The sequence below is a fragment of the Phocoena phocoena genome, chromosome 3 (genome assembly GCF_963924675.1).
Source record: "Phocoena phocoena chromosome 3, mPhoPho1.1, whole genome shotgun sequence".
Taxonomy (NCBI): Eukaryota; Metazoa; Chordata; class Mammalia; order Artiodactyla; family Phocoenidae; genus Phocoena; species Phocoena phocoena.
In genome coordinates, this window is record NC_089221.1 from 79,152,542 (window position 1) to 79,163,686 (window position 11,145).

Below are 11,145 nucleotides of genomic sequence, written 5' to 3' on the forward strand. Positions count from 1 at the left end.
TAACTTTTCTAAGAAAGCACACTCTCTAGTAGGTAATATTATAAAAATGTGTGAGTTGTCAATGGAAATAAGAGAAAAAGAGAAGAGAAAACTTAGCTCCATGGGATAACTTTAGTGAGGAGTGCTGTTAAATGTCTCAGATCTTTGTAAAAGCAGGAAAATATCTGGGATTGTGGAATGCCACCTAAACTAAGACAAGAGAAATTATGAAATGCTGGGCAAAGAATCATTGAGAAGAGGATTTGTCAAGAAGGAAGTCATTGATATCTTCAAGGCAATACTTTCTTTTGTAGTGACACTGTGGGTGTGGGTTGCAGTCAGTGTATGTTGAGATGGAAAGGTGTTGTAATTACGGGGAAGGGGTTCAATTTTATCCTTCACAAAATTCATCACTATCTTTTCTGAGTTGTCTAATACACTCAGTTGTTATCTATAGCTTACCAAACATTTTGAGCTATGCTTATATTTCAGGAAAGCTATAGCTCATACTTAAATGATATTTAATGATCAAATTGTGATTGAACCAAAAGCTGCAGTTGTGCTTTTCAGTGGTTACCTCAAAATTCAATGCTTGGATAAGCAGAAAGAACATAGAAATCTTTATAGTCTCTAATTTTTTGGCTCCAACTCTTATTCAAATCTATTTCCAGGACCTTGGGGCTAAACATTTATACCATGTTCATTCCCTTGAATAAGTGGCAGTATAAATCTTATGGTAGAATCAGTGCAGATGGAAAGTACCAGAGCCAGGTATGGGATTACTATTCTGAGAGTGGTGAACTAGAGCCAAGGTCTTTAGGGAGGGGAGACCCCTGTGCTAAGACATGTCCATGATGGAGAAGACTTTCTCCAGCTGAGAGCGATGCTAGAGGTCCTGCTGGTATGGCACTTTTTCTTTAATGAGAACAAATTAACTCTTCCTGGAGATGATTTTTAAAAATTATTATCTGATTTTGTTGTACTGTAAAGTATCTTCAGTAGAATTATTTCCTTCTTTTAATTTTCACTTTTATATTTTATTCATTCACTCCACCAGTTTTGTGGAGTGTGCCAGGCACTGTTCTACATGCTTGGTGAACAACTATGAATACCTCTGCCAGAGTAGAGCTTATATTCTAGCAGAGAAGACAAATAATGATCAATATGATAATATATTAATATATTATAGTTACATTAATTAATATATAGTTTATTAATTTTAAGATATTATATATAGTTAATAAATAAGAAAAAAATGCACCCTGCTAGAAGATGATAAGTGCTATCACCTTCTTTGATCGCGAATAGGCATACTTTATATTTTCCAGGTAAACCTGTTGGCAAACAAAATATATGGTATAAAGTTATAATAGCCAATTTTATAACTATGAGCTAATGAAACTTTGTGACGCTATTTAATGTTTATATTTACCCCCTGCAAGCAATTGATTTTGAAATTTAGTAACTTTCTTCCAAATAATGTAGCTTGCATCTATTAGTGTGCCTTTTAAAATCACCAAGTCATTTGCCCAGTCTTCTGGTTAACCCGAACCTCTGTTCCATGAGATCTTTGAACATTGAGGCCTGATTGAAGGCTCAGGGTGCTTTTGAAAATTCACCAAGTATAATTCTCCCTTCACCTGGCAAGAAATCGGGCAGATAAAGCGTCTTTGTTTTTCCTGGAGTCATGGTACAGCAGAGCCTTTACTGTTCTGCCCTAAGAGAAAATTGTTGCCTGTCCAAAAAGGGAAGGAAGAGGAAACAAGGATAGCTCTACTCAAGTCTTGCATTTCTCTTTTTCTCTCCAGAGTCTATGTGTGCATTCTATTTTGAAATATTTCTATTAGAGAAAACAAAAATCCTGATTCTCAGTGTCTTGACTGGGAAAACAAATGTACAATTTGTAATCTGTTAGCTCCGTAAAGTTGAAATCACTGGGGACAGATGTATTTCAGAATTCAGATTTTTTTGCCTTTTTTACCTTTTTAGTACCTGTGCCAGATATTTGCTTTGCAATGCTCTTCATTTAAAAATTTTAACCCCAGTTACTGGACTTTAAGATTATTAGTGGTTTTTTACTTGGGGCTTATAATTCTTAAGAGACATCTTTTAGCAAACTCAATTAGCATTTTACTATTGAGCCATGAGCTTTTATACCTTCTAAACAAATACTGGAAGACAACTCAGCATTACTAGAATTTGTAAAACATTAGTATATATGTATATATATAGAAACATACATACCTTCAACATGTAATTGAAACCTTGTGTTGCTCTACAATGTTTATATTTACTCTCTACAAGCAGTTGATTTTCAAATTTAGTAATTTTCTTCCAGATAATGTAGCTTGTATATATATGAGTGTGTGTGTTTGTGTGTGTATGTGAATATATATACACATATATATGAATTTATAAATATATATATCAGTTTATAAATATCCTAAAAGGCTTAGCTAATTTAGGTATAACATATTGAGTGGGTAAAGTAGGAAAAACCAACAATTAATTTAATAGTTATTTACTTAGTTTATCAAAGAATGCGTATTGTTTTGGTGAACAGTCAAACATGAGTACTTTTCCCCCAGATTCAGTTACATTAAATAAAAAGTAATTTTTTTTTTACTCTTTTAAGAATTTGTGCACTTAAGAGTAAAAAATCATGTATGCCTAAGTAAGTAAGTCAGAAAGAGGAAGACAAATACCATATGATATCACTTATATTTGGAATCCAAAATATGATACAAATAAACTTATTTATGAAACAGAAACAGACTCACAGACATAGAAAACAAATTTATGGTTATCAAAGGGGAAAGGGAGTTGGAGATGGATTAATTAGGAGTTTGGGATTAGCAGATACAAACTATATAAAATAGACAGACAGGACTTCCCAGTGGCACAGTGGTTAAGAAACCACCTGCCAATACAGGGGACACGGGTTCGAGCCCTGGTCTGGGAAGATCCCACATGCCGCGGAGCAACTAAGCCCATGCGCCAAAACTACTGAGCCTACACTCTAGAGCCTGTGAGCCACAACTACTGAGCCCATGTGCCACAACTACTGAAGCCCACATGCCTAGAGCCCATGCTCCACAACAAGAGAAGCCGCTGCAATGAGAAGCCCGTGCACCGCAACGAAGAGTAAGCCCCCATTTGCCACAACTAGAGAAAGCCTACGCGCAGCAACGAAGACCCAATGCAGGCAAAAATACATAAATTTATTAAAAAATTTAAAAAAATAGACGACAAGGTCCTACTGTATAGCACAGGGAACTATACTCAGTATCCTGTAATAAACTGTAATGGAAAAGAATTTTTTTTTTTTTTTTTTTGTGTTACGTGGGCCTCTCACTGTGTGGCCCCTCCCGTTGCGGACCACAGGCTCCGGACGCGCAGGCTCAGCGGCCATGGCTCACGGGCCCAGCCGCTCTGCGGCATGTGGGATCCTCCTGGACCGGGGCACGAACCCATGTCCCCTGCATCGGCAGGCGGACTCTCAACCACTGCGCCACCAGGGAAGCCCCCGGAAAAGAATTTTAAAAATCATGTATGCAAGAAACTTTTGGGAGCAGTAGTAATTTTATAGATTAGAAGACAAGAATATGTTCTCATTTACTTAGAGTTTGGGTCCTTGGCTTTCACGTCATTCTAGATAATTCTAACCACTGAGTGTTTATGTTTGCTAATGAACTTTTAGCCTTTAAACTGAGATTTGTCTCTGATCTTCAGAGAAGTTCCCAGATGTTCCCTTATCATAAAAGTTGGTATCTGAGAAACGTTTTCAGAAAATATATCTCCTCCACCAAGTCTTCTATTTTCTTTAAAGTAATTCAAGCAAATAATATGGTCTATTAAATTGTTTCATCTTAATTCAGGGACAAAAGAGGAATGCTGCTCTGGAGGTCGCCAGTATATACCAAATATTTTCTTCTCCTTTGCCAAGTGTGCAGTTCATTGTTTGGTCACCTGTGTCTGTCAGTTTAGCACATTTAAGGCAGTTCTCAGCACCCGCATTCTTCTCTAAATCTTACATGGAAGCTTCAAATATTGTCTGGCTCATTATTTCCCAATGAAGGTTAAGCCCTTGACTGTCAGACGGAACCCTTCGCTAATTAGAGCCCTTGCTTTGGCACTGAACATGTCATGTCTGTGAGCCTTCCCACTGCGATCAGGGGCACGTTGCTCGCTCGCATTAAGTAAGTGTCCAGTGCCCACAGATCTCCGGGAGAACTGCTTGCTGTTTTCTACATGACAAATTTTTAGCTTGCTAAAATTCTAACTCCTCTTTAACAGGCTCTAAGTAGAATTGGATGAGGTATTCCTCAGTTCACTAAGAAGAGTTTGCTTAATACTACCCTGTTTAACCTCTTCAGTTTTGATGAAGTTGAATCCACACTTGAATAATGAAAGTGATACTTTCAAATGTGGAAAAAATAGTAAAATTTCCCACTCTTTAAAAAATAAATGTGTCAGTATATCTGTTACATAGTATTTAATTTCATGTTAGGTTAAAAACCATCTTGGTTCTTTTTGATTTAATTAAAAAGGATAACTCAAGATTGGTTCACACTATTAAAATGGTATCATAAAACTACATTACTTCCTTTGATTCTATCTTTGCTTCAAGAAATATATAATTTATGGTTCCTTTTTCAGTTGATAGGGTTTTACCAGCTGCATGGATAGAAAGATTGAATTGACGGGCAGGTTTCATGCCTTTGAATTGTCAAAGAATGCTTTTGGGAGTAAGTCAGGATTCTCCATTAGTATTCATAGGAGTGCTCCCATGTCTTGTGTTTGATCACTGCTTCTTGCTTCCATATCCAGCTTTCCTCGGTTAGAGCAGGGAGCTGGCCCGACTGATGCAAGTGTCTTGGTGTTTGATTTCTTTATGGGTTAGCTTTTTGAAGAAAATTCTCTACATGGATATAGGCCATACTCTTGTATTTGGCTAGTTGATTCATGGGTTAATTTTAGACACAAGACTAGCTCTACAAGCTTAGTGCATTTTTCTTTTTAAAAGAAAGTACATTATAGAAGTTAAAAATAATTATAGCTCACTTATTCTTGGGGAAATATACTATGTAAAGTTATTCATGTTTCATGACTGTAATGAATGTATTGAGATTTCATTATACTTACTCTATAAACAAATTAACATTTTAATTTTGGAATTTCTGATATTTTTAGTTTTAGTAGCTGATCCCCTCATATAGGAATTAAGTGAAGGCAGAAAAAGCACATAAAGCTTCAAAGTGAAAAACAAGGTATAATAAGTGTCAGAGTTGTTGAAGGCCAGAGGAAAACAATTTTCTTTCTCACTGAGAAGCTCTAGGAAATAGTTTATAGAAAGTTGGAAAATTATTTAAAAATCCATACTTATTGTTTAACTCAACAACTTTTAAATTTCTTTATATGTGTTCATGTTTCTTTTAAGACTGCTGTAATAAAGATTCAGTGACTTTTTAAAGTATAAAATCAGTTATAATCCATCAGATGGATTAAAACTGTTTTAAAATATTTGCTTCTCTGGGAAAAGGATAAATCATTAGGTTTACATATTGGGCTCTTAGTTTCTGTACTGCTCTCTGTTTACTTCACTAGTATTGGGACTCTCTTACCAAAAATTTATATTTGGTATATATATACATATATACTCTCTTGGGGGCGGGATAGCGTGAGAGGAGCTTTTTAAAAGTTTTTTTTCTCTTGATTATAAAGAGATAAATATATATATATATTTTTTTGCGGTACATGGGCCTCTCACTGTTGTGGCCTCTCCCGTTGTGGAGCACAGGCTCTGGACGCGCAGGCTCAGCGGCCATGGCTCATGGGCCTAGCCGCTCTGCAGCATCTGGGATCTTCCTGGACCAGGGCACGAACCCGTGTCCCCTGCATTGGCAGGTGGACTCTCAACCACTGCGCCACCGGGGAAGCCCAGAGATAAATATTTATTGTACAAATTTTATAAGAAAAAAGAAGGGAAGAAACCCCACCAGTAATCCAATACCCCGAGGCAAGCAATAGATATTGGTTTATTTTCAAACTTAGATAGACAATTACTTTTTGTCTTTTATGAATAGTTAACTCATGTTTCTAGCTCATTTAACCATTAGGGTTTTAATAAATCTATTTATATGAGATAAGCATATATACATTTATTTACTTTATATGAGCAAATTATTCATCTTTTAATTTTCTTCATTAATTTTATGGTGACAAAGCCCATTCTGTGATTTATATTCACTATTATGTTTTTTTTTGGCTGTTAATAATTAGTTTTTAAATTTTTCATTGCTTTTGATTTATTTTAAATTACACAAATAATATGTGAATATAGTCTTGGAAAAGATTCAGATGTACCCTTGTAAGTTCTCTTTTTTTATCGTTTCCTGTGACAGTCTGTCCCCTACTAGATTTTAACCATGGTTACCAGTTTCATGTGATATTTTCCTTTGCATTAGTGTATGTATTAGGATTTTGAGTGGGGTTTTTTCTGTTGCTCTTGACTAGGGGACAAAACCAAGGACACATTGGACAGCCAGTATCTCATATTCTAAAGAGAGCTGGAGTGAGACAATCCCTCCAGGACTCAAACCAGATCTGCATCTCCCCACCATATACTAGCACCTTCTTCTAACTATAGGCTCCTCTGGTTTATATAAGAGAACTCTATGGAGAGAGGAAGGCAGGGCGAGAGAGAGGAAGGTTATATTTGGCTCCCAAGTGAATTGCTTGTAGAGAATGGGGATTCTGCAAGAACAGTTGGCTTGCACCTGACTGACTGATTTACTCCCTGTCCTGTTGGAACAGGAGAACTGGGGAGAGACAATGAGCAGAGACAGGAGGCTACAGGAGTCAGCCTGTATTCCTGTATTTTATAGGAATGGCAGCCATGTGTGAGCATCCTGTGGGACAACTGGACATGAAGCCAGATGAATGGGTTTAAGTACCTTATCAGAAGGTGTTCTCCTGGATGAGGAGAACGCCGCAGCAAGAGGTGGTGAGGGGACCCACTTTATATACCTATCCTGTACCATGGGGGCAGGGAGTGTGGCCAGAGAGGAGGGGGAGTGGGAAGAAGGTGGAGCCACCCTAGGTCTCCCAGGGTTTGGATCTATCACCTTTAGTGAATTATCCTCTCTCTCACCACTGATATTTTTGAAGCTTTATATCAAAATTTTAAATATACTAAGACTAATACACCATATAATATCTATATTTTAATATTTAAAATATACTATGATCAATATACTTAAAATATGCTATTAATCAGGGGTCCCCAACCCCTAGGCCATGGACCGGTACCAGTCCACAGCTTGTTAGGAACTGGCCTGCACAGTAAGAGGTGAGTGGCAGGCAAGTGAGCGAAGCTTCACCTGCTGCTCCCCATCGCTCGCATTATTGCCTGAGCCACCCCCTGCCACCCTGGTCCGTGGAAAATTGTCTTCCACGAAACCAGTCCCTGGTGCCAAAAAACTTGGGGACCGCTGCTATTAATCAATTCTTCATGTTATTTTAAAATTTAGAACAATTTTAACTATACTTTGCCCATTTGTTCTTGCAGATGAATTTAGATTCCAAAACAAAATTCCTCAGGATTCATTTACATTTTGGCCCCTTCTGTATTTGTTTCTCTTCCTCCATAGTAAGAAACTTGACTCCCATTATCATTACTATGTCCTTGTTCAGCATTACTTGCTTGTTCAACCCCCCAGTATGTAACCAGTGTCATTGTTTCCTGTGTGGATGCCTCACACCACAACCCGTGTTCCAACACCCCAGGCCAGGTCTTAGTGTCCAGCACTGAAGGGGCCTGGCCAGAGTCTCCTTAACACCCATGCAAGTGCGTTTCTCACAGTGCTCAGACACACCTCACATCACGCCCCCGGCATATAAGCCCTTTGTCTGTCTGTGTAGGCTCAGACTCCTGCTTCTAACTGTCACCCCTTTTGTCCTCCTCACTGGCTTAGGTACTCTGATCCCCACATTGGGTCGCCACTCTTGCATAGATGCCCTCATCACGCCGCTCAGGCTCAGACCCTCTCCAGGGATGCCCTCCTCAGTCTGCTGGGCTCTGAAACCCCATCCAGGGTGCCACTCCACTCCAAGTGGCCACCCCCTCTCCCAGCTAGAGCTCTGATGCCCTGAGTTCAGTGGATGCTCTCTTCACTCTCTTTGGGCTCTGACTTCACACTGAGCTACCACAATCCATGGACTCCTTCCTTTCTCTGCTGTGCCTCTGATACCATGTACTTCCTGCAGGGACTCCTGTGTCACTCCACTTGGCTTCCTACTTCCTGCCCCAAGTCAACCCCTCACATGAATGCTTTCCTCACCTCACTGACTCTCAGGCTGGGAACCCTCCTACCTGGATACCTTCCTCACCCTGCTTGGGTCTTACACCTTGATGCCAGTCTTGTTCTGCCCCACATGATAATGGTCTGAATTGTTCAGAAAAGAAAGGAAGAAGGTGAAAGGGGAAGGGAAGGAAAGGAAATGTATTTGATTTTTTTTATCTTCCTTTCCTCCAAAAGTATTTATTAAATGCAATTAACAGGCGAATAAGATTCCTGCCTTACAGGGGTTTGCTTTCTATAAGTGGGGACAAGCATGTAAAGATATTATTATCATAGTGCAGTATGCTACCACAGAGCTTTTCCCTAGGATGCTGTAATGGCAGGTTGGAAGGACACCTATTCCAACCTAGCGGAGTTAGCAGAGGCCTTTGGGAGGTGGTGGTGATAAGGGAGTTTCATCTATAAGGGACAGAAGAATCTAAACAGGTGAAGAGGAGGCCAGGGTAGGTTGGTGAACCCACACTAACTTTTGTATCAGATTCTTTAGAAATTGAAGTAAGCATTGTATTAAAAGTGTTAGGATTACTAGGAAAACAGAAGTAGATTTATTTAAAAGCCTTTGTTAATGAGAAAAATGTCATTACACGAAGAGTTTGGACTTTCTCTGCCTTTCTGCAAAACAAGGAAATTGGTTTAAAAATGAATTCATGCCTGTTCCCGGATGGCGTGTGGGGCTGTCGGCTGACAGCTGACCCTACCGCCACCAACATGGAGAGTTTGTACCGAGTCCTGTTCTTAGTGCTCAAATGTCCCATCCTGAAGCTGAAGAAGCCGCCCTGGGTGCACATGCTGTCGGCCATGACAGTGTACGCTCTGGTAGTGGTGTCTTACTTCCTCATCACTGGAGGAATCATTTATGATGTTATTGTCAAAACTCCAAGTGTCAGCTCCATGACTGATGAATGTGGGTATCAGAGACCAGTAGCTTTCTTGGCCTGCAGAGTAAATGGACAATATATTATGGAAGGACTCACATCCAGCTTCCTGTTTACAATGGGAGGTTTAAGGTTCATAATCCTGGACTGATCCAATGCACCAAACATTCCCAAACTCAATAGATTTCTCCTTCTATTCATTGGATTCATCTGTGTCCTATTGAGTTTTTTCATGGAGTATTCATGAGAATGAAACTGCCGGGCTATCTGATGGTTTAGAGTGCCTTTTGAGAAGAAGTCGGTGGATACTGAATTTGCTCCTGTTAATGAAGTTTTCAAGGCTGTACCAGTCCTCTGATACGAAATATGGAAAAGGATGAAAAGCAGCAGAAAAGAAACATCTAGTGAAAACGTAGGAAGCGTATTATAGCTTGGACTAGAATGTCTTCTTGGTATCAAAGAGACAAGCTTATCAGTATTTTTCCCTGCTGTCCTATACTGACATACCAATGATGTTAAGTGGCATTTTCTTCTTTTTTTTATTTCTTAAAGAAAGTATACTTCATTTCTACAACTATAATATTGAGTAAAGTGATTATTTTTTACAAACCCCTTAAAAAAGTGAATTCATGCTGCTTTGAGGGCCTGGAATCTGCCTGAATATGAATTACTACAAACACAAAGAATTTTAAATGAAACCCTAAATATTTGATAATGGGAATGCTTAATTTATTCTTGGAGTAAGCATGACAAACCTCTGAATAAAAGGGAAAGGGAAGTTATTCTTTATATATAGAATGCTTTTCTGTTTCTTTTAAATTTTAAAAATCAGTATTTTTTAAAAAGAATATTACTGAAGAGAGTTTTCTCCCACTTTGGTGCCCTTGAACTTGCCTCTGTGACCCACACTGTAGGGCTAAGAGGTTTGACCTGGGGAGGACATCATTCAATAGGCATGAGAATCAATGGTTGGGTAAGAGCTTTTTGTCTGATGAGAGGCTTAAAATTGGGACTAGAGATTCTATCCTGTATGGATTTTTTTGGGGATACATGTTTAGTTCTCTTAACTTGACTTTTCTATGTATATGAATTAGGGTGTGTATGTTTTTCCTGAAAGAAAACTTATGCTTAAAATAGTTTACTAAAACAAAAATTTAATGAATTATGAAATATTTTTCTAGCCTGAGAAGACATAAATACTTCTAATAATGATTTTGCAAAGCTGAGCATAACTGGTTTATAGACTGTGTTCTGTGTTTTTGTTTATTTTTAGAGTACATTGAAATTGGATGTTCATTGTGGAGCGAAAGCAGGAAATTTTGGTGGTCCCAGTCTGTTGGAAAGGCCCAGGTGGTTGAGGCCCAGTTCTGCTGTTCACAAACTATATGATCTTGGGCTAGTTACTTAATATCTCTTAATTTCAGTTTCCTCATGTGTGTGTTGTGAATAGTAATATTGAGAAAAATTATGTCTTTTCCCCATAGCATGTTATGTTGTTTGTAAATTACTAGACTGAATGAGCTGTAGACTTAATCCAGTTTCTCCACAAAAATTTCATGTGCAAATAACCTTTTTTTTAAGGAAATTACTCTTAATGCACCCAGTTCTTTACAATGAGTAATTTTTGGAATTAAGATAATTTTACTCATGCAGAAGATAAAAAATAAAACTTCCTTCAAGCCAACACATTAAAAAAAACAAAACAAAACTGTACTGACTCCTCAGTACTAAGGAATCACAGGAGGAGGTATAATATTTTTATCTCTAATGCAAATGTTGATTACATAGTAAGAAATAACTGTGTTGTTTGTTAATAGATTTGCCTGAGAATGTTGCTTAAATTACATAATATTATCTTTTAACTGCTCCTGCAAATAGTGGCAATGCTCCCTCTTTGTGTACTGAGATTGCTTATGTAATATAAGACA

The 11,145-nt window shown here is 38.2% G+C and overlaps 1 pseudogene; it reads left to right on the forward strand.

Annotated features, from left to right (window-relative positions):
• Window positions 1–9,047: 9,047 nt before the first annotated feature.
• Window positions 9,048–9,496, forward strand: LOC136120204 (oligosaccharyltransferase complex subunit OSTC-like; annotated as a pseudogene).
• Window positions 9,497–11,145: the final 1,649 nt, after the last annotated feature.